At 36.1% G+C, this 22585-nt stretch overlaps 1 non-coding gene across 1 annotated transcript; it reads right to left on the bottom strand.

The window, feature by feature from the left end:
- Nucleotides 1–5511: 5511 nt before the first annotated feature.
- On the bottom strand, nucleotides 5512–5618 carry LOC145612792 (small nucleolar RNA R71). The gene has a single exon (XR_014106715.1). It is a non-coding gene; the product is annotated as a small nucleolar RNA R71 (small nucleolar RNA).
- Nucleotides 5619–22585: the final 16967 nt, after the last annotated feature.

The following is a 22585-nucleotide window of genomic DNA, read 5'->3' as shown; positions in this document are numbered from 1 at the left end:
GTTGCTAATTCCTGAGGGTTTGGTCCCAAATCCCTATTTCAATTATTAAAAAAAATGTTTGATTTAATAATTTTATTGAAGTTTACTAACGTGTGTATTCTTTTGATAGAAAGAGATACGAAGCAACAAAGTGAGTAATTCAGCTACTCTATTTCTTTTAGAAAGCATGCTTAAATTATTTTAATTCCTAGTATCATGTTATGATGTTCTTTATTGCTTTCTAGAATCATGTTTAGGGTGCCTCCTATTTATTTTATCATTTTAGTATCATGTTAGGGATAAAGCTTTAATTTTTATTGTTTAGTGACATGCCAGGATTTGTTATTAGTAGCACTGTCAAAACGGTTTGACATTTCGGGTTCGGTTTGGTTTGAAATCGGTTCGGTATTAAAATCGGGTCGGTTTGAAATTGGTTTAACTGTTTCGCCGGTCGGTTTCAGTTTGGTTAAAATAGTTATCGGTTTGATTCGGTTTCGGTTTATTCTTGAGCGGTTTTAATTTGGTTCGGGTTGTAAACAGTTTGGGTAGTAAACGGTTCGGTGCAGACGGGTTGCGGTTTGTTAACGGTTCAGTGTAAATGGTTTTTATCTTGGTTCAAACAGTTTCGGGTTGGGAATGAAATTTTGCTCATTGGAAATAGCATTCCATTGCTAGAGTCTGTAAAGGCTTGGCTCGGGAAATGTTTTTCAATGAAAGACTTGGGAGAGGCTCAGTACATATTAGACATCAAGATCTATAGGGATAGATCAAAAAGGATGATAGGAATGAGTCAGAGTACTTACATCGATAAGGTACTGGCTTGATTCCAAATGGAAGGAGCCAAGAGAGGGCACCTACCCATGTCACATGGCATAACCTTAAGTAAGAAGCAGTGTCCAAAGACACCTGATGAGCGAGAAAGGATGAGTCGTATTCCGTATGCTTCGCTTATTGGATCGATCATGTATGTCATGATATGTACTAGGCCAGATGTATCGTATGCCTTGAGTGCTACGAGCCGATACCAATCAGACCCAGGAAAGGCGCATTGGATTGCTGCCAAGAATATTCTAAAGTACCTGAAAAGGAACAAGAATAAATTTCTGGTCTATGGTGGTAAAGATGAATTGGTTGTTGAGGGATATACCGACGCAAGCTTCCAAACAGACAGAGACGACTTCAAGTCACAATCAGGATACATATTTTGTCTCAATGGAAGAGCGTTTAGTTGGAAGAGTGCAAAGCAAAGCACAACCGCTGATTTTACAACTGAAGCCGAGTACTTGGCAGCATTTGAGGCAGCCAAGGAGGCAGTTTGGATTCGCAAGTTCATTGATGAACTTGGTGTTGTACACTCCATCAAGGGTCCAATAGACCTCTATTGTGACAACAATGGAGCTATTGCTCAGGCTAGAGAGCCACGAGAACATCAGAAAGTCAAACATGTCCAGAGGCGATTTCATATGATTCGAGAATGGAAGTCAGAGGGTGAAATCAGAATTTGCAAAGTTGGAACGGATGACAATGTAGCCGATCCACTTACTAAACCTTTGTCTCAAGTGAAGCACAACAAACACATTGAGGCAATGGGAATCAAGCATGTCGTGAACTGGCTTTGAATTCCATATTATAGTGTTTTAATCAAATTTTGGACAATGTTGATGTAAAGCACCATGATGAACCATTCAGTTTTGGAGTAATTAAAATTTTCATGCAATTTAAATCACTCCGTCTCTATTTAATTGTGGTTTAGAATTAAATAATGAGTCCATTCGATTTTCATAAATATTCAAAATAGGGTATCAAGTCAATGGCTTGGATAAAGAAACACCTATTAAGTGAACATTGAATATTTTAATCGAAAATTATCCCTAATCAAGGTCATATTTTGTGGACGATTGATGACCATCCGAGATTAGTGTGTAGAATGATTTATAGCACCGTTTCTTGTGTTATGAGGATATAAATCATTTGCACAGGTATTGGTTTAGAACCATACTGGATTGACCTATGAGGATACTTCAAGAGATTTAAAAATCGTCATAAGTATTTTCTCATTATTACTATCGGAACTCTTTTCCTTTGACCATGAGTAGTGGGAGATCTCTTGTTTGAGTACTGGTCTGCTTTGGTATCCGCCAAACGTCTACCGTAACTGGGGATTATAAAGACAGATATCAGGCAGGTGAGTCATCTTAGTAAGAGAAGCTACATTACAAGACTGGAAATGTCCCCCTACTAACAATAGGGAACATGTCTTGTTGTTTACAAGGCCTCTCAAAGAGCAAGACTGTGAAAATGCATGGCCGTGCTCAGATGGATTTTAGAAATCATCTGCTTATTGACAATCAAACTCGGGTTTTGAGAAACACTTCTGGACGTAAGAGAGATGACGGGTAATCTTACTCTGTAGTTCATAAAGAGACATGAAGAGACATAAGAAAAGGGCTATACACTAAATGCACACTTGTCCGGAAGGACAAGTGGGAGATTGAAAGGAATGGTGTCCTTCGAACAAGTGTATTATTCTGATAGCGGGTTCAGAATTATTAGAAAGCTAATATTTTCAGCAAGGTCAAGTGATTGGAATGCCTGGGTGGAGGCCGCTTCCGATCAGTAATATTAATATAATTAATATTACAGCTTAATCTTGACTGAACCCTTCAGGTCACACCTAAGCAAAATATACGAACCAAGTCGACGAATTAATTCGGCAGAAATTAATTCGTCGCCCGAGTGTTAAATATTTGGACGTCGGTAATTCGAGCTTAGAGCGTCGGAAGTCGAGTCGAAAAATAATGAAAGACGAGACGAGAAATAGTAATAAATCAACAAAAAACCAAAATACCCCTAGCATCGGAATGCCCTAGCAAACCGAGTGCTAAGGGCGTATGGCCTAGCATGGTGGCTAGCATGCGCATGATGAGTCTATTTTATATATACATTTATTCCCCATCCCATGGTCATATTTGTGCTTATTTGAGCTCTACAGAGCTATTTTTATTATTAATATACGTTTTCTAGTGTTTTTGTAGAGTTGGTATTATTTTGTAGGAATTTGCAGATTTATGACAATTCCCGAGATTATTGAGCCACTACAAAGATATTGGAGTTAAATCATATTTTATGACCGTATATTTAAAGCTCAAGACCGAGTTAAAGAAATTTGGTTCGGTGATTAAAGGCTCGGTTCGTCAGAGTACTAATTTTATTACAAGTCCAATACCGGATATCAAGACAAAGGATATCGGGTCAATTCGTATGAAGCCCAATTTATATAACCCAAGAAGCATACTTGTTGCTGCCAACTTGGGCGAAATTGATGGGCCCGATCGGATGGACTAATGGCCCGATCGGGCGAGTGTTTGTTGCATTAAGTCGGTTTGGCGGTTTGCTATATAAACCGAAGTTCGAAACAACCAGGGGTCGGATTTTGATATTTTTCTTTGTTTTCTTTTACGGAGCTTTTAGAATAGTTTTAGGAGAACAACTTATAATTGATTTTTTGAGTATTAGTTGACTTTAGGATTAGTTCAGCATCTTTCTTTTCTTTTTCCTTCTTATTTTAAGCTTTGATTATTAGCTCTGAGTTTTATGATGGGAATTATGATTATTACTAGGGGTGAGCAAACCGGGTACCCGGTCAAAATTTTAGGACCCAGACTTGGAATTGGTTGGAACCGGGTCCTAAAATTCGGAACCGGAATTGGAATTGGTTTAACCGGGTCCTAAATTTTAGGAATTGGAATTGGAACCACCGGGTACCGGTTCCGGTTCCGGGTACCCACTTATGTATGTAATTGTTAAAATATAATACAAATTATAATTCTTATTTTAGTTAGTATCATTTATTAGTGTTTAATACTTATATTTATATATGCATTAAGCTATTTGTATTCATGTTAGGTATTAATAGTACTTTTTTTATTGTACAAATTAGATACATTTAACATATTTTTATTATTTAAAATTTATTTAGTTTAGGATATATTGGATAACCGGGTATCCAACCAGTTCTGGGTCCAAAAAGTTGAGAATTGGAATTGGAATTGGTTATAACCGGGTCCTTAATTTATTACCCGGAATTGGAACCACCGGGTCCAATCTCGGTTCCGGACCCGCCGGTTCCTAACCGGTTCCGGTTCCAATTCCGGGTACCCGGAATTTTTGCTCACCCCTAATTATTACGTTCTTATTAGTTATTACGTTCTTTCAAGTTGCTCGTTGAATGTTTTTATTTAAACTTAATTATTATTGCTTTTGTTTCTTTCATACGGAGTACTAGTTTTAATATTATTGCTTTAAATATGCTTATTTTAATTGCTTTCATTAGTTTAATTTTAATTATGCACGAGTAGTTTAATTCTAGGGTTTGTGGGGATCCATAAATAATATGAAGGGGTAATTTATTATTCTTAATTGTTAATGTTTAATTAATTTCCTATTGATTGATTTAATACTATGCAATTAGATTAGCGCTGGTTTAATTGTATGAGTTACGCAATATTGATTCGAGATTCGAGAGATGAGAATTAATATTAAGGCCTAGTTTCAATAGGCAATTTAATTTATAAATGGTTAAGTCGAGATTCGAGAGATGAGATTTAATACCGGTAAATTAACTCTGTGATTGTAATACGTAGCGAAAGCCCTTTTTGATCTGATTAATTGATACATTAATGATTGATTATTATGTTTTACCCTGAAATATTATTTATTGGTGAACCTATGCCCTAGGCCTTTTAATATTTGTTTTCTCCCTACTTTATTTTCCTTACTCATATTCTTCGTAGTATAATCTTTAATCACAACAACATTGGTTACCCTGATAATTTAGATTATAATAATTAATTAGGAGTAGAAAGACTTGTTTCCCTGTGGACTCGACCTTACTTCTCTATCTGCATTAGTTAGAGGACTTAGGTAATTCTTTTGATTAGGGGATACGACTTTACCCTGTCAAAATTTTGGCGCCGTTGCCGGGGAAACGGTTTTATTTTTATTTCTGATTATTTTTGTAGTTTAGATTATTATTTTTATTTTTATTTTATTTTATTTTTTTCTCGTCTCAGAGAACGCAAGTTCTTTGAGATAGTTTCTCATATTTGTTTGTTTAGTACAGATCAGGAATCAAGCATGAATCCACCGCCACCACCTCCACCTCGCAAGCTTAGCGATTATTCGCAGCCGTCCCTGACGGATTTTCCACATCTTTCTCCTACACCAAATCTCGAGGGAGTGCAATTCGAGATCAAACCCCAGTTTATTACTATGATTGAAAGAAAGCAATTTAGCGGAGCTAAGGGTGAAGACCCAAATCTTCATATTGCAGATTTCTGTCAATATTGCAACACCATTAGATAAGCTGGGGTCACACAAGACCAAATCAGGGAGATTCTTTTTCCTTCTTCTTTGTGTGGTAAGGCTAAATTATGGTATAATGGATTGAATAGAACTGCACTTGGTATTACTCACTGGGATACTCTTGTTTTGAATTTCTATAATAAATATTACCCTACAGAGAGGACAGCTTTGTTAAGGAGTTCAATCCTAAATTTTTCCCAAGAAGCGGATGAATCTTTATATGAAGCTTGGGAAAGATTTAAGGATTTGCAGAGAGAATGTCCCCATCATAAACTAGAACAGTGGCAGATAATCCAAGCTTTCTACAATGGGCTTGGATATAATTCAAGAATGATTTTGGAATCTGCAGCTAACAGAAGATTTATGAATTTGGATGTGAATATATCGAGTAATGTTGTCGAAGAGATGGCTATTCATAATTCCCAATATGGGAATCCCAGAGGATTTGCAAATAAGGGAAAACATCAAGTCGATTCTATATCCTTTTTGCAAGCACAATTGACTTCTATTAGCCAGAAATTAGACAATATTAATAATTCTAATTCATCTTCTGTTGCTAATGTTTCTGCTATTGGTACTAACCCTGTAATATTTTGTGAAAATTGTGGTCTTGTAGGTCATTGGGCGTAGAATTGTAGGAGCTCACTTGAGAAGGTTAATGTTTTTCAGGCATATAAGCAAATTAGTCCATACTCCAACACCTACAATGCAGGGTTGAAAAATAACCAAAATATGTCGTACAATAGTACGAATGTGCCTAACCCCCCACCACAGGTACAACAACCACAACAGAGGTACTACCAACCTCCACATCAGAGACCACAACAGGTTGTTACTCCTCCATTTGATTCTGACCTATCAGAAATCAAAACGATGTTAGGTACTATGCAGAAGCAGATGCAGAGTAGAGATGCGCAAATTGACTCATTGATAGCACATAATAAAATGATAGATACTCAGATTGCGCAACTTTCGGCTACTCTGCAAACTCGCCTGTAGGGAGCCCTACCATCACAGTCAGTACAACCTACAGAATGAATGCAATTACCCTGAGGAGTGGTTCACACTATGATGGGCCTCCTATGCCCAAAGATGATGAACCTGTTATAACAAAAATTGCTAATCCTGATTCCGTTATACCAAATGATGTTGTTAATAGCCCTACAGGGCTCCAGGGTAGCACTAATATTTCTGATAATTCTTTGCAGGGTAGACTCCATGACAAGAGTGGAGATGTACAGAAACCAGTTATCAAACTTCCATTCCCTAATAGGCATTTAAAGAGTAAGTTGGATAAGCAGTTTGGTAAGTTTTTGGAGGTTGTGAAAAATTTGCAGGTAACGGTTCCTTTCACATATTTAATTACTCAAGTTCCTGCATATTCTAAATTTATGAAAGAAATTTTAACTAGAAAAAGATCTATTAGTGAGGTAGAGACAGTTGCTTTTACTGCAGAATGTAGTGCTATTTTACAGAATAAATCTCCACCTAAACTAAAAGATCCGGGTAGTTTTTCTATTCCATGTCATATTGGTAATCTGATGATTGATAAAGCTTTATGTGATTTGGGTGCTAGTGTAAGTGTTATGCCATTATTTGTGAGCTCTAAATTAAATATGGGTAAATTAAAATCTACTAATATTACTCTGCAAATGGCCGATCGTTCTGTTAAATATCCTTTAGGTATTTTAGAGGATGTTCCTATTAGAGTAGGTAAATTTTATATACCTGTTGATTTTGTTGTTCTTGATATGGAGGAAGATTTGCAAATTCCGATTATTTTGGGTAGACCATTCCTTCATACTGCAGGGGCAATAATAGATGTAAAAAGTGGTAAGCTTACATTATGTGTAGGGGATGATAATATTACTTTTAATCTGAATAATGTCCCTAAAAGCCCCATGTTCGTTAGAGGAAAAGTGCTATAGTGTTGATGTGGTTGATGCAAAAAAATTTTCTAATAAGCCCCAAGCTCTCGTTAGAGATCCCTTGGAGGCGGTATTTTGTGTTGCATCTTAATACTTGGAAAGATGATATGGATGCTATAGAAAGAGCTCAAAATTGTGTAGGACTTGGGTTTGAGGATGAACAAGTAGAGAAAGAGGAACACATTGCAAAAGTTGAGCGCGTGGTGAAAGTCCCACTCGATCGGGTGATAGATGCTCAATCTTGTGGAAAAACGAAGAAAATCAAGTGTAAAAATAAATGTCGAGCAGCAAGCAAGAAGAAGACGCCAGTTCAGACTCTAGAGGCGGGCCCGGTCGGGCGCGAGACCGCGGCAGCAAAACTGGCCAACTTCAAACAACCATAACTTTTGCGTTTCTTAACGAAATTTTGCGTGTGACCTATCATTGGAAAGATCTTCAAGTATACTTTCCAATGCAATTAGAATCACGTCATTATCATTTGTATAAAAAAAAGTTATGAGCAAAATAGTGGACCTGACTCGTTTTTGCCTCTTCTCTTACTAACACTTTGTTTCTATTTTGTCCAAAATTGTACCAAGGTGATGCATTGCAATGTTTGTGATGGTGGTGGAGACAAGTTTGATGATGAAGGGTAGTCACTTGGATTACAAGCTTCCCTTTAAGCCAATGAGGACATTGTCTGATTTAGCTTGGGGGGGATTTCTTGTATATTTAGGTACTCTTTCTTTCCTTTTTCTTTTTATTTTTCTTTGGTGTGTTTAGTTTAGTTTTTAATGCTTTCTTAGTATAGATTTATTGCTTTCCTATATGAGAAAAATACAAAAAAAAAAAAATGAAAAAATTAAAAAAAAATCTTTGGCGACAAGGTCGGTTTGATTAGCGACAGAGTGGAGTTTTATTCCTTATCAAATTCTATGATTTTCCGGACTGTTTTCATTATAAATAGCGTCCGAATCCCTGTTTTCAGAATCAACTCTCATCAATTAATTACTATCAATTCTCATTAATCTTTCTTAATTCTCTCTTTTCTCTCTTGAGCAATATATGCTTTCTTTCTCCCTCTTTTTCTAAACTAGCTTTTTTTAAACAATATTCCGCATTCACAAGATTTAGAATCATCTAGCCAAGTTCGTAGTTGTCTTCGCCCTAGCCGTGAAAGGTTGATAATTTCTGAGGGTTTGGTCCAAAACTAGTCAAAACTTTGTTTAATTTGATTTCAATTTAATTCTTTAATTATTGTTTATTGATTTTCGTTGAAGTTTACTAACTTGTGTATTTTGTTATTAGAAAGAGGTACGAGGCTTCAAAGTAAGTAGATTAGCTTACTTCCTATTTCTTTCACAATGTAGAAAGCATGCTTATTATTGTTTATGATTCCTAGTATCATGTTAGGATGTTTAATATTCCTAGTATCATGTTAGGATGTTATTTTATGCTTTCTAGTATCATGTTTAAGGTGCCTTTAATCTTTTCTAATATCATGTTAGTACCATGTTAGGTTTAAAGCTTTGATCTTTATTGTTTAGTGACATGCTAGGATTTGTTATTAATCTTGTTAGTATCATGTCTAGGATCTTGCTATTACTATTAAGCTTTATTATGCCTTATCATGCTATTATCGTTATGATTATATTATTTATTATTATGTTGCTTGTTATATTTTATTGTTATTGCTTGATCACACCTTTTATGATTGTTAAAGGGAATTCGTACTTGAAATCACGCTTAATAAGATAATTAATAATTTGGTTTAGGCTAATGTGATTTTAATTCAAGTGATCGCCAATAATAGAATTATTTGTGCATTAATTTCAACCAACATAGATAAACAGGGTAGGTTTAATATAATGTTTGTATGTTATTCGAAAAGCGCACATGAATACGAGCAGAACAAAGTAGAGGCCTATTTTATAGGGCTGGTCCTTTCTTTTGTAGATTGGATTCGTACCCTCATCCCCGGACCCTATTTGGTTCAAGACCTTATGGAGTAGTTGATGGTCCTTTTGGATTGTCTTTTAGGTTTACAAGTTCCTAAAACTTGTTGGCGACTCTTTTTGCTCTTTGTCTTTCCCTTTGGAACGCCACCGTACTTTAGTGTATGATCACAGTGGGGTTCAAGTTTGGGGTTGTCATATTGCTTGAAATATTCCCTACAGTTTTTGGCGACTCCACTGGGGAGGATTTCTATTTATATTCCTGAAATTTATTTAATTTTGGCAATTATTTAGAATGAGCGGATGAGACTCGAAAAATTCTAAGTATTTCATGTGCGTGATTTGATTAACATTATTGTCATATGCATTAAAAGGTCCTCATGGGAGCACCCCATGAGTCAATCCATAGGAATTTTACACGTAGGAAATTTGAGAAATATCTTTCATGACTAGATCGAAAAGATGATGCGAAATCTGGAAAATTCGAAGAACACAGAAACTTGCCAAGGCATGTAGGAACTAGCGTCTAGAAAACAGGGCTTGTCGCCCGTAAAAAGTTTCTGTCGCTTGGCGACAGGAGCTTTTTTGCGGCGACAATCCCTGTAGTCTGGCGCTAAGTTCTTCCAATACCGAGCCAGGGGTCTGCCTTCTTGCTTTGACCATTTCTAGCAATGTTGGCTTGATTTTGCTTATTGATTGAGTCATTTTCTCACTTTTCTGAACCCCATATGTGTTCTACATATGGAAATAACCCTCTGGGGGTTCCTGCTTCACCTGCCCAAGGGAATATCCCACTATCATGTGCAAAGTTCAGATTTGGGTACGTGCAAAGTTTGTGAATCCACCAAACCATGGAGTCGAGTTCGATTTCATCACGAACTCGCGGAATCTTGTCCATTCGCTCCAACCCTCCCGGTAGGCTTGTATGCAATGCATATGGATTCTTAACCATGGACCTTTTTGACTTAACCCATATCCTCGAACTTTAGAGAACTAGAGCCATGGTTAGGTTGCAAACTCATCATATTGTGACTATGTGAACTACTTGTGCACCCTTGCTTGTATATATTATATATGTGTTAACCGTTTGTTTGACTTGTGTTAAAGACTAAATAAAATTGACTAATGACTAAAAGGACTTTGTCTAATTAATTAATTAATCTTGAATTAATTAAAGGCTAATAAATTAATCAATTCGACTTAGTACGACTTTAGGCATGTCCATTTAGAGTAAAATTACTGGAAACAGTCCAGATTAATGTTCCAGCAATGGCACAGAAATTTGGACTGTGGCGCTGCAGTTTAGTGTCTGTCGCCTGGCGACAATTTTGTCGTCTGGCGACAGGCTCTAAACAGTGGCGACAGTCCTGTTGTTTTAGCGACAGTCCAGTTTTCTTGCTCGAGTCATCACAATGAGTCTAATTAACAGTCTACTAATCAGTTTATTAATGGTTCAAACCATGTTTAAGTCTTTAATTGAGTTTAGACACTTAAAGTCCAATGCTCATACACTAAGAGTCAAAGACTTTATTTAATTAATTCATTAATTAATTTGAACTAATGAACAAGCCTAAAATCAAGTCATAGTTCCATTAAGTCAACCCGGATTTTTTATTCCCGTATACTGCATATGCGTCAATTTGTTTTGGTCATAGCCGGAGTTATAAGAAGAACCATGAGTCGTACAACCTATGGATCTGTAGCCCCGAGTTTTATCTTTAATTTGGCGTTGGTTTCGTCCCAATTAGAGTCATGGATTAAAAGTTATGACTAAAATACTACAGCCTGTCCAGTTTAATGCACATACGTGAAGTCTTAACTTAGTCTTTACTTGAGTCTAGTCACATAGTCTAGCCACATGGTCATGACACAAGTCTTAACATGTCACATGACACAAGTCTTAACATGTCACCTACACTCATTAATCTTAGCACACACTTTGTACATGTCACCATGACCATGTCTTAGGTTCATGCATGAGTCGTTTTTCCGTCATTTAAGTTGGGGGTCCACTCTTTTCCTAATTCTTCCATATTTCTTTATCTACATCTTCTTCCTACATTCCACATACTTTCTCCATACATATCATTCCCTTCATTCTTTCATGATCTTTTCCCATCTATGCATGTTGAATCGAGTTTGAGTCATGTGATTGACAATAATAATAATAAAAAAAAGAGTAATGATGAGACAAAATACAAGGCAAGCTTCTCACCAAGATTTCATGCTTTCTTCTTCTTTTTTTTTAGACCTTTCCCCCATAAGTCTAGCATAGGCACCTTTTTTCTTCCTTAGATTTATTACATAGGTTTTTTTTTTTATTTTTTCCCCTTAATAAAATGAGCGTTTCTTCCCTCATATATGATCATTGCATTGCATTGCATTAAATAAAAAACAAATAAAAAAAATTAAGGTCGAATTAAGCACAAGGTATACCAATGATTTAAGGCACCCCTTGTAGCCATATCATATCTCTCACCCTTTAAATATATAATCCTTTTCTTGATAAACCACTTTGAGCCTCGTCTAACGATAGACCTTTCATTTTTCAACCCACATCTACTTAACCTTGGGATGGGATGGTGTGTAACTTATGCAAGTTTCAAATATGAAAAGATTGAGTGATCTCAAAATAAAAAAATGATACAAAAAAAATAATAATAAATAAAAGTGTACAAAAGGGCAAGTGTTCCAATGTCTTGGATATAAAAATATCTTTGATAAGAACATGTCTCAGATTGCGTTTCTTATCGAGTGCTCGGTACCGTGCCTGAGAAACATGAATGCCAAGTGAGTGATGGACCGCATGATCGGGATTGCCCACACTTATAAAAATAAAAAATGAAAAAGCAAAAAAAAAAGAAGAGCAAATAAAAAAAATAATAAAAATAAGAGAGAGCTCAAAAATGAGAAAACTCAAGCATAAAAAAAAAATAAAAAAAAAAATAAAAAAAATACAAAGATTCAAAAGTAAGGTTGCACACCTTGGGGGGCTTATTCAGGGTCTTGAGCCTTTATCCCTTTCTTCTTCAACCTTTAGTTTAACCACGTTATAACCCTTAAAAAGACCTTTTTGAGGTATACACACACTTGTGCGAGGTTCGGCTAGAGCTACGTTTGGCCTGATTCCTAACGGATACGTAGACAATCTCACATTGAGGTGCGGCCATAATAAAAATGCATTCATTTTCACATTCACACACTTACACTATGATCATATCAAGGGATTTCCAATGCTCATCCCTATTTACTTAGAGCTAGACTTGGGGGGCTTGATCCTTACATCATTAGCCTACCTAGCCTAAGAGTCATCATTATTTGACTCTTATCAAATAATACTTTTCCATACACTTAGCCTTTGCAGCTTAACTTTAGTGTCACTTTCACACACATCACAGATACATGACCAAATAGACTTCCAATTAGGAACCTTTTGTCATGAATTCTTAACATAACGTTGAAGCATGTTTTGTCATATCACACATCACTCATCACTTATAATCATCATTGTATCAAAGTATGAAGTACTTAGCCTCCGCGCCTAAGTTACCTAAATACTTTCATAATTGAGTCAACTAAGATAGTTTAGGATGAATTAATCCTTATACCTTGAGGGATAATATCAAATGCATATACTTGATTAAGCTCATTCAACATGCACCATTTAACACTTCGATTCTTTTTCGCGTCTTTCTTTTTTTGGGAGAAAGTCGGTACCCTCCACAAAAATGACGGAAATTTTTTGTTTTTGAGTCATGTACACATCGAGTCGAGTGCACACACGAGTCACACGCAGTTGAGTCATCATTAAGTCAAAGTTCATACATTGAGTCATGTTGTGTCATATCACATCGAGTTGAGTCTAACACATGTGTCAAACGATTTGAGTTAAGTCATGTCAAATCAATGAGTCAAGCAACACTAAGCCTTAGGTCAACCCTAAGATAATAAAAGATGAGCAAAGTCCTATAGTCTGAAATATAGATGCAGGTACATTCCAGCGAGCAAGAATATTCCCGGATTTTTTCGAATTCCCGGATTTTTTCGAAAAACCGCGAATATAGATATATGAGATTCTTCCAAGATGAGAGGAGTTTGAGCAAAAATTATATGGATCAATAAATCATAGGTGAAGAGCCTTAATTTGCAAAAGATGTTGTGCCCCACATAATGACTTTATGGACCTATTTTAGCAGTTTGGGTTCCTTGGTACGCCAGTTAGCCCCTCTAAGCAATTTGACATGATTTCGTAGTCGGCTCGATTACAATCACAATGAGTGATCGACCTGACAAAAGATCGTCTCACTTAGCTTAAAGCGCCTAAGTATTGGCTCATCGCAAGCACCAAAATAACGGTTCACAACGATTTCAATTCCTAAGATGGAAGAAGATTTGAAGATTCGAGATGACGGAGCCTTCAACAGGGGGCTTAAAATTGAAAAGAGTCTATTACTTGGATTTAAGAAGGACGGTTTGAGATGAAGCGGCCTTCAATAGCTTTCACTATGATTGGGGAGGTTATTACTAGATTTGAGAAGAACGATTCAAGATGAAGCGGTCTTTGATAGCTTTCGCTAAGATTGAGGAAGTTATCACTTGATTTGGAGAAGATAGCACGAGATGAGCGATCTTCGACGACCTTCGCTAAGATTGTGGAAGTTGTCATCAAGATTTGAGAAGATAGCACGAGATGGGCGATCTTCGACGACCTTCGCTAAGATTGTGGAAGTTGTCACCTATATTTGAGAAGAGCGGTTCGTGATGAGGCAGTCTTCGACAACATTCGCTAAGATTGTGGAGGTTGTCACCTAGATTTGAGAAGAGCGGTTCGTGATGAGGCGGTCTTCGACGACATTCGCTAAGATTGTGAAAGTTGTCACCATGATTCAAGGAAAAGCTCGAGATGTAGCAGCAATGATAGACAGCGTTCCCTAGGATGTGGAGAGTTGTCAAAAATCTTGGAGATGGCAAAGTAAGTTTACCTTCGACGGTCCCTCAAGGTAAAAAAGAGATTGTCTATAGCGGCGATGCACTACCGTGGCGATGTACGGCCACAACCTAGAAGATGACGACATACAGTTATTTTCGACGATGTTCCCGAAATACTGTGGAGGATTGTCACCAATATTGAAGACGACGACATATGGTTATCTTCAACGATGGCGTTCACGAGGCACAGTGGAGGTTGTCACAAACAACAACAAATGCAACAGCAAAATGATTACGTTCAGAGACGTGTGCTCGACGGTGCAAGATACGCGTTTCTTAACTCTTTTATCTGTTTTAACTAATGATTAGTTTGCAGGTATTGGCGTTATAAGAATGATTTGGAATCGCAAAACGTTTTGAATCATTCTCCGTCCCTATCGCTACTTTGACTTTCGTTTTCGAAACACAAGTTTCTTCAAACTCAGTCAAAGTGGGGGCTTCTGTAGACACCCATTTGTGTCTCCCCAAAACCAAACCCAGTGATGAATACCTTTCACGTCGAACCATAATCGAATGAGGTGAAAGTGTGAAAAGTCAAGTGTTGCGGTTAGTTTTTATTAAAATCCTTCTTTCTGTTTTCGAAAACCATTTCTATTTTATGAAAACGTCCAATTCAGTTTATTTTGGTCCATGATAAGGGTCCAAAAATGGTGTAGTTGGATGGGGATTTAAAAGACCTTTCCAACGATATATTATAAGCCCAATTCCGATGAATAATGAGGAAGTTATGGCCAAAATACTAAACTGGGCCCAAACCGGATTTTACCTACGACCCAATGATCATGAGGAGGGTCCAAAGGTTTAATCCTATTCCTAAACTAATTAGGATTGATTAGAATCTTCTATAAGTTTCTAAAATATCTTAATTATCCTTTTTTGAAAAGATAAGATCATAGAATTTGATTTAAATATAAACTTTCCTTTTTTAAAACTTTCCTAATTCTATTCGGATTTAAAGATGTTCAAAGATAGTCAGATATTATTTTCGTGCCTCATATTTTTTATCCAAATTTTATATGGTTGGATATATCTTGAAATTATCTTTCCAATGATATATTATAATAACAATTCCGAGCTATAACGAAAAAGATATTAAAGATATACGAAACTCTATCCAAAACTGACACCGTCCTACTATTTCGTCCATATCTTTTTATCTACAAAAGATTTTAATCTGATTCCAATTGCATTAGAAATTAGACTTCAAGAGCTTTCCAACGACATATTATATGACTTATTTAGACTTCTAGATCAAAAGATATGATTAAAACAAAATCCGCAGAAACTGTTTCTGTCGCCAAACGACAGTTTTGTCGCCTCGCGACAGACTTGTCGCCTGGCGACAAGATAAATCTTTGGCGACAAGTTCGGTTTGATTAGCGACAGAGTGGAGTTTTATTCCTTATCAAATTCTATGATTTTCCGGACTGTTTTCATTATAAATAGCGTCCGAATCCCTATTTTCATAATCAACTCTCATCAATTAATTACTATCAATTCTCATTAATCTTTCTTAATTCTCTCTTTTCTCTCTTGAGCAATATATGCTTTATTTCTCCCTCTTTTTCTAAACTAGCTTTTTTTAAACAATATTCCGCATTCACAAGATTTAGAATCATCTAACCAAGTTCGAAGTTGCCTTCGCCCTAGCCGTGAAAGGTTGATAATTTCTGAGGGTTTGGTCCAAAACTAGTCAAAACTTTGTTTAATTTGATTTCAATTTAATTCTTTAATTATTGTTTATTGATTTTCGTTGAAGTTTACTAACTTGTGTATTTTGTTATTAGAAAGAGGTACGAGGCTTCAAAGTAAGTAGATTAGCTTACTTCCTATTTCTTTCACAATGTAGAAAGCATGCTTATTATTGTTTATGATTCCTAGTATCATGTTAGGATGTTTAATATTCCTAGTATCATGTTAGGATGTTATTTTATGCTTTCTAGTATCATGTTTAAGGTGCCTTTAATCTTTTCTAATATCATGTTAGTACCATGTTAGGTTTAAAGCTTTGATCTTTATTGTTTAGTGACATGCTAGGATTTGTTATTAATCTTGTTAGTATCATGTCTAGGATCTTGCTATTACTATTAAGCTTTATTATGCCTTATCATGCTATTATCGTTATGATTATATTATTTATTATTATGTTGCTTGTTATATTTTATTGTTATTGCTTGATCACACCTTTTATGATTGTTAAAGGGAATTCGTACTTGAAATCACGCTTAATAAGATAATTAATAATTTGGTTTAGGCTAATGTGATTTTAATTCAAGTGATCGCCAATAATAGAATTATTTGTGCATTAATTTCAACCAACATAGATAAACAGGGTAGGTTTAATATAATGTTTGTATGTTATTCGAAAAGCGCACATGAATACGAGCAGAACAAAGTAGAGGCCTATTTTATAGGGCTGGTCCTTTCTTTTGTAGATTGGATTCGTACCCTCATCCCCGGACCCTATTTGGTTCAAGACCTTATGGAGTAGTTGATGGTCCTTTTGGATTGTCTTTTAGGTTTACAAGTTCCTAAAACTTGTTGGCGACTCTTTTTGCTCTTTGTCTTTCCCTTTGGAACGCCACCGTACTTTAGTGTATGATCACAGTGGGGTTCAAGTTTGGGGTTGTCATATTGCTTGAAATATTCCCTACAATGAGTTAGTTTTATAGTGTATATATTTGAGAAGAAATAAAAGTGTGATGAAAAAAGAAAAAAAAGAAGTTCAAAGAAAAAAAAAGTGAGAAAATAAAAAAAATAAAAAAAAAAAAGTGAACTTCTAATAAAAAAAAAAAGAGCAAAAAGAAAAAAAAGTGTTTGATGTTCAAATGTTCTAAGTGAAGGTTGATCAAAAGAAAAGAAGAAAAAAGTTGAGTTTCAATGAGAAATTTCAAGTCATGAGTTCAAAGTTTGTTATTCACTCTAGTTCATTATTATTATATTTTTTATGAGTGAATTTTGTAAGTATTGGGATTGATTATTATGATTGGAGTTGTATTTGGTGGTTTTTGTTGGAGTTAGTTATGTTGTTGGAGATGTTTGATCATGGGTTTATTAGGATTTGGCTCCCTTAATGCATAGCTTTTCTCTCACATTTCCCCGAATTTATCCTACCCTTTACCCTAGTCTTACATTACAAGCTTTAAAGACCTTTTGACCTTGTGCAGAGTTGTGTAAATGTGAAAGTGTTGTTTATCAATGCAAGTTATGACTTGACATATCCCGAGTCGACTATTAGGTTGAGTGTATGTCTTTTTAAACACACGAGTGTGTGAGTTTGGGAGGGCATTGTTCACATTAAAGGGGTTGGATGGAGAGCGATCGAGTACATCTTTTACTCACCACATATATGAGAGTTGAGTGTGTGAGCACTAGTCTTGAATTCTATATGCTCTCGTGGTTTGCTCTATTTGACAATTGTTAGGGAAGATTGGTAGTTGGATGGATTTGATTGATTGACTTTGATACTTATTTGTCAGATTTACCTTGAATTATATTTATGGATTTAAAATGTATTTGGGGTGAAGTATTGATTTATTTATTCATTGCTTTGCTTAGGGACAAGCAAAGGTTTGGCTTGGGGGAGTTTGATGAGTCTATTATATATATATATTTATTCCCCGTCCCATGGTCATATTTGTGCTTATTTGAGCTCTACAGAACTATTTTTATTATTAATATACGTTTTCTAGTGTTTTTGTAGAGTTGGTATTATTTTGTAGGAATTTGCAGATTTATGACAATTCCCGAGCTTATTGAGCCACTACAAAGATATTGGAGTTAAATCGTATTTTATGACCGTATATTTAAAGCTCAAGACCGAGTTAAAGAAATTTGGTTCGGTGATTAAGGGCTCGGTTCGTCAGAGTACTAATTTTATTACAAGTCCAATACCGGATATCAAGACAAAGGATATCGGGTCAATTCGTATGAAGCCCAATTTATATAACCCAAGAAGCATACTTGTTGCTGCCAACTTGGGCGAAATTGACGGGCCCGATCGGATGGACTAATGGCCCGATCGGGCGAGTGTTTGTTGCATTAAGTCGGTTTGGCGGTTTGCTATATAAACCGAAGTTCGAAACAACCAGGGGTCGGCTTTTGATATTTTTCTTTGTTTTCTTTTACGGAGCTTTTAGAATAGTTTTAGGAGAACAACTTGTAATTGATTTTTTGAGTATTAGTTGACTTTAGGATTAGTTCACGCAGCTTTCTTTTCTTTTTCCTTCTTATTTTAAGCTTTGATTATTAGCTCTGAAGTTTTATGATGGGAATTATGATTATTACGTTCTTATTAGTTATTACGTTCCTTCAAGTTGCTCGTTGAATGTTTTTATTTAAACTTAATTATTATTGCTTTTGTTTCTTTCATACGGAGTACTAGTTTTAATATTATTGCTTTAAATATGCTTATTTTAATTGCTTTCATTAGTTTAATTTTAATTATGCACGAGTAGTTTAATTCTAGGGTTTGTGGGGATCCATAAATAATATGAAGGGGTAATTTATTATTGTTATTGTTAATGTTTAATTAATTTCCTATTGATTGATTTAATACTATGCAATTAGATTAGCGCTGGTTTAATTGTATGAGTTACGCAATATTGATTCGAGATTCGAGAGATGAGAATTAATATTAAGGCCTAGTTTCAATAGGCAATTTAATTTATAAATGGTTAAGTCGAGATTCGAGAGATGAGAATTAATATTAAGGCCTAGTTTCAATAGGCAATTTAATTTATAAATGGTTAAGTCGAGATTCGAGAGATGAGATTTAATACCGGTAATTAACTCTGTGATTGTAATACGTAGCGAAAGCCCTTTATGATCTGATTAATTGATACATTGATGATTGATTATTATGTTTTACCCTGAAATATTATTTATTGGTGAACCTATGCCCTAGGCCTTTTAATATTTGTTTTCTCCCTACTTTATTTTCCTTACTCATATTCTTCGTTGTATAATTTTTAATCACAACAACATTGGTTACCCTGATAATTTAGATTATAATAATTAATTAGGAGTAGAAAGACTTGTTTCCCTGTGGACTCGACCCTACTTCCCTATCTGCATTAGTTAGAGGACTTAGGTAATTCTTTTGATTAGGGGATACGACTTTACCCTGTCAGCGCACCAAGCCAAGCCTAGGCTGGATGGTGCGTGCTAGCGCACCCATGCTAGCATCACATGGCTAGGCGCTGCCTAGTGCGTGCTAGCATGCTAGGCACAGCCTTGTGCACGCAATGGCTAGCAAGCCATGCCGCAACAAGCTGCAGCAGCTAGCACGCTAGGCGCGCCAGCTCGCCACAGCTAGCAACAGCATGGCTAGGCCATTGCTTGCTGCCTAGCAGCGCTGGCCAAGGCACAAAGCCAGCAGCAGCCCGCACAAGCATGTTGGGCTTGCTGGCCAGCAGCGCTTGGCAGCCCGCATGCGAGTGCTGGGCCTGCTGGGCGTGGCTACCACGGACAGCAGCACATGGCAGCCCACCTTGGCTGCCTTGGTACCCAAGGGTGGGTGCCATGTGGCTTGTGGTCCTTGAGTGTGTGTGGAGTGAGGTGGACGGTTATGGGAGAGGGAGTGGGGAGCAAGTTTGGTCCCCCCCCCCTTCACCAAGTGGTCCTCACCTAACCACTCACATGAGCTTGCCACTTGTTGATTTATTACTAGCTTGATTATTAATTTTATTTTAGCTTTAAAATAAAATGGAAAAATCATACTATCCCACATTGATGGGAGAGTAAATGATACTCCCAGCATTTCCTATAAATACCCAAGTATGGGCATTGGGAATGATGCTTAAGTGGGAGTTAGAAAGAGCATTCCATATTTTTGGGAAAACTCTTAAACTCATATAACACTCGGGTTTTGGTCGGACCTTGCTAACTCCAAGGTAGCGGACCTTAAAGTTGTGTTCGCCTTTTTGTGGGTGGATACCGTCGGAGGCACGGCGCTTGACGTGCTCGTGGCTTTCAAGTAAGAGCCTCGGTTTTGTAAGGGCGAAGCTCGCTTCGAGGGTAAGATTCGTTCTCCTTTCCTTGTGATTATTTATTTATGCTTTATGATTTTATTAATTGCGAGTGGTGCCTCGGGTCGGGGTTGTTTCCGCGGTGAGTCGGACTCACCAAACCCCAACACTTTGGTCTAACCAAGAATATGAGGAAGCCACTTGGGTGGCAGAGGATGAAATGAAAAAGAAATACCTAGAGTTGTTTCAGGTATGTTAAGTGTAACACCCTAGAAATTCCTTTCCTTTAAAAATACCTATTTTACTCTTTAAAATGCGATTTAGGAATATCTAAGACATTACCGCCACCGTGAGAACGGCTAAGGCAATTATCACACACAACGGAAGACTTAAATCAAAACCATTCAAAACGAGTCAACTTAAAAATCAACCAAACTAAAGTAAAGTTAAAACCAAAGTCAAACGAAGTTAAATAAAATCAACCTACAACTTGGAACCATTTAAGGCCCTTATCAAAACCAATTAAATTACGAAAACCTTTGCGTTAGTCTCATAAGCATAACATAATATAATATTTGAAAGCAATAAACCACATCTTAACTAATAGAAACTAGCATGATTCGCTCTTCACTCATGCCCCGTCATGAATATGGTTCGACACCTAAAAAAATTATCTCCACTTGCCCCCACTACTCTCCATTAAAAATGGGTCATCATAGGGCCAAGATAAAGACATGGCCAAACACACAAACACACACACAATCAGCAAAGCTGAGTACATAAGCGTAATTAAACACACTAACATGCTTTTACCTATCAACACACACTTACCTCAATGTACCTGTTTACAAGCACACCCAACAATCAACAAGACACTTTAACTAGACACTAAATAATTCATTTAGCGTTGATTACGCATCGAACGGGTTTCCCACTATACCTCCCCTAATAAATTGAGGTTAACTGACACGGGAGCTAATCGTGCCAGCGACAAAACCACTCAAAGGTGGCGGAATTCCTGCGCATAATAATAAATAAAAAGGAATGTACAGCGTCCTGTACTCCATTAGAAGTTATGGTTAAATATAAAACCCCATAACTCCCCCCATTGTTCATACTCAAGGTATATACGTTCCAAGAGTTTTGGTGCGTAATCTCTTTCACTTTACGTTATTTACATGTTATTGGACTTGGTGATGACTCTCAAAGCATAATAAATCAATCAACAATAATTATTCAATCAACCAAACATACCAATTTAATTCTTGAATAATTAGTGACCACATATTATTTAATGTTGAACCCTTTTTAATTCTACCTTAGTGTCAAAGACACCTTAAACGCATAAAGCGCCAAAAATCCTATCCCTCGGTGTTAAAAACACCTTAAGTGCACAAAGGCACCAACATACTATTTATTCCTTGTGTACATAGACACTTATATAGCTCCTTCCTCATGCTTAAAGCATCAATAAAAATTATATGAACCATAATAAAATTCCTTTTCAATATTCCAAACCAAATTAAACATGTAGTTTAATTAATCATGCATTCTAACTTGCCATAAATAAAAGTGTAGTCCATATAATCATGCCAAAATATAATTTTCCAATCCATAAACCATCACAAATAATTCATGCTTCACAATTCAATTTCCAACACCAATAATTCACAATTTTATACATAAACCTTAGCATGATACTACTTGTAATTGATTGAAACCAACCCTAGCATGCTTCTACATCATCAAAATATGCTAAGTACGCGAACGTACCTCGATTAAGTCCATAAAGTAGCCGAAAATACTACAACAATTTCCGAATCAAGTCTCCTATATAAAGGGACAATAATACTAAATTAATTACCCTTGTATACACAATTTCCATCAACTTAAACTCACTTTAAACCATTTAAAATAATCTGAAAATTATTTAAAAACTCCTAATTAAACTCCTTTTTGATAGGTAATCACACCCTTTTATTAAAATCACAGTCATACTACTTTAAATAAAATTCCAGCATTTTAAACTAATCAAGAACCCCTTTAAAACTCCATCAAAATACATCTTTTTATACTTAAATTTTCCATAGAAAAATTAAATTATCTATCACCCTTTAAACTCAAGGATAAAATTTTAAAAAAACTTCGTTAAAAACCAAAAACTGCCCGAAAAGCATACTTAGAGGCTGAATTTGGCCACGAGAGGGTGGTGCTCATTACCAAAGGTAGTAATACTTTCTTAAAACGTTGTTTCCACATGGAAAACACTACCTTTTTGTCAAAATCGGATGAACCTGATCGGGATTAATACGGGATTATTATTAACGAACGGAAATCTAAAAATTAAAACACGAATCTACGTATTCAAAATAATCTGGAATTAAGTTAAACTAATTAGTAGTTATAATCACGAAAACTTCAA

Source organism: Chenopodium album, chromosome 24 (assembly GCF_948465745.1).
Source record: "Chenopodium album chromosome 24, dcCheAlbu1.1, whole genome shotgun sequence".
Taxonomy (NCBI): domain Eukaryota; kingdom Viridiplantae; phylum Streptophyta; class Magnoliopsida; order Caryophyllales; family Amaranthaceae; genus Chenopodium; species Chenopodium album.
This window is presented reverse-complemented; position numbering and strand designations above follow the sequence as displayed.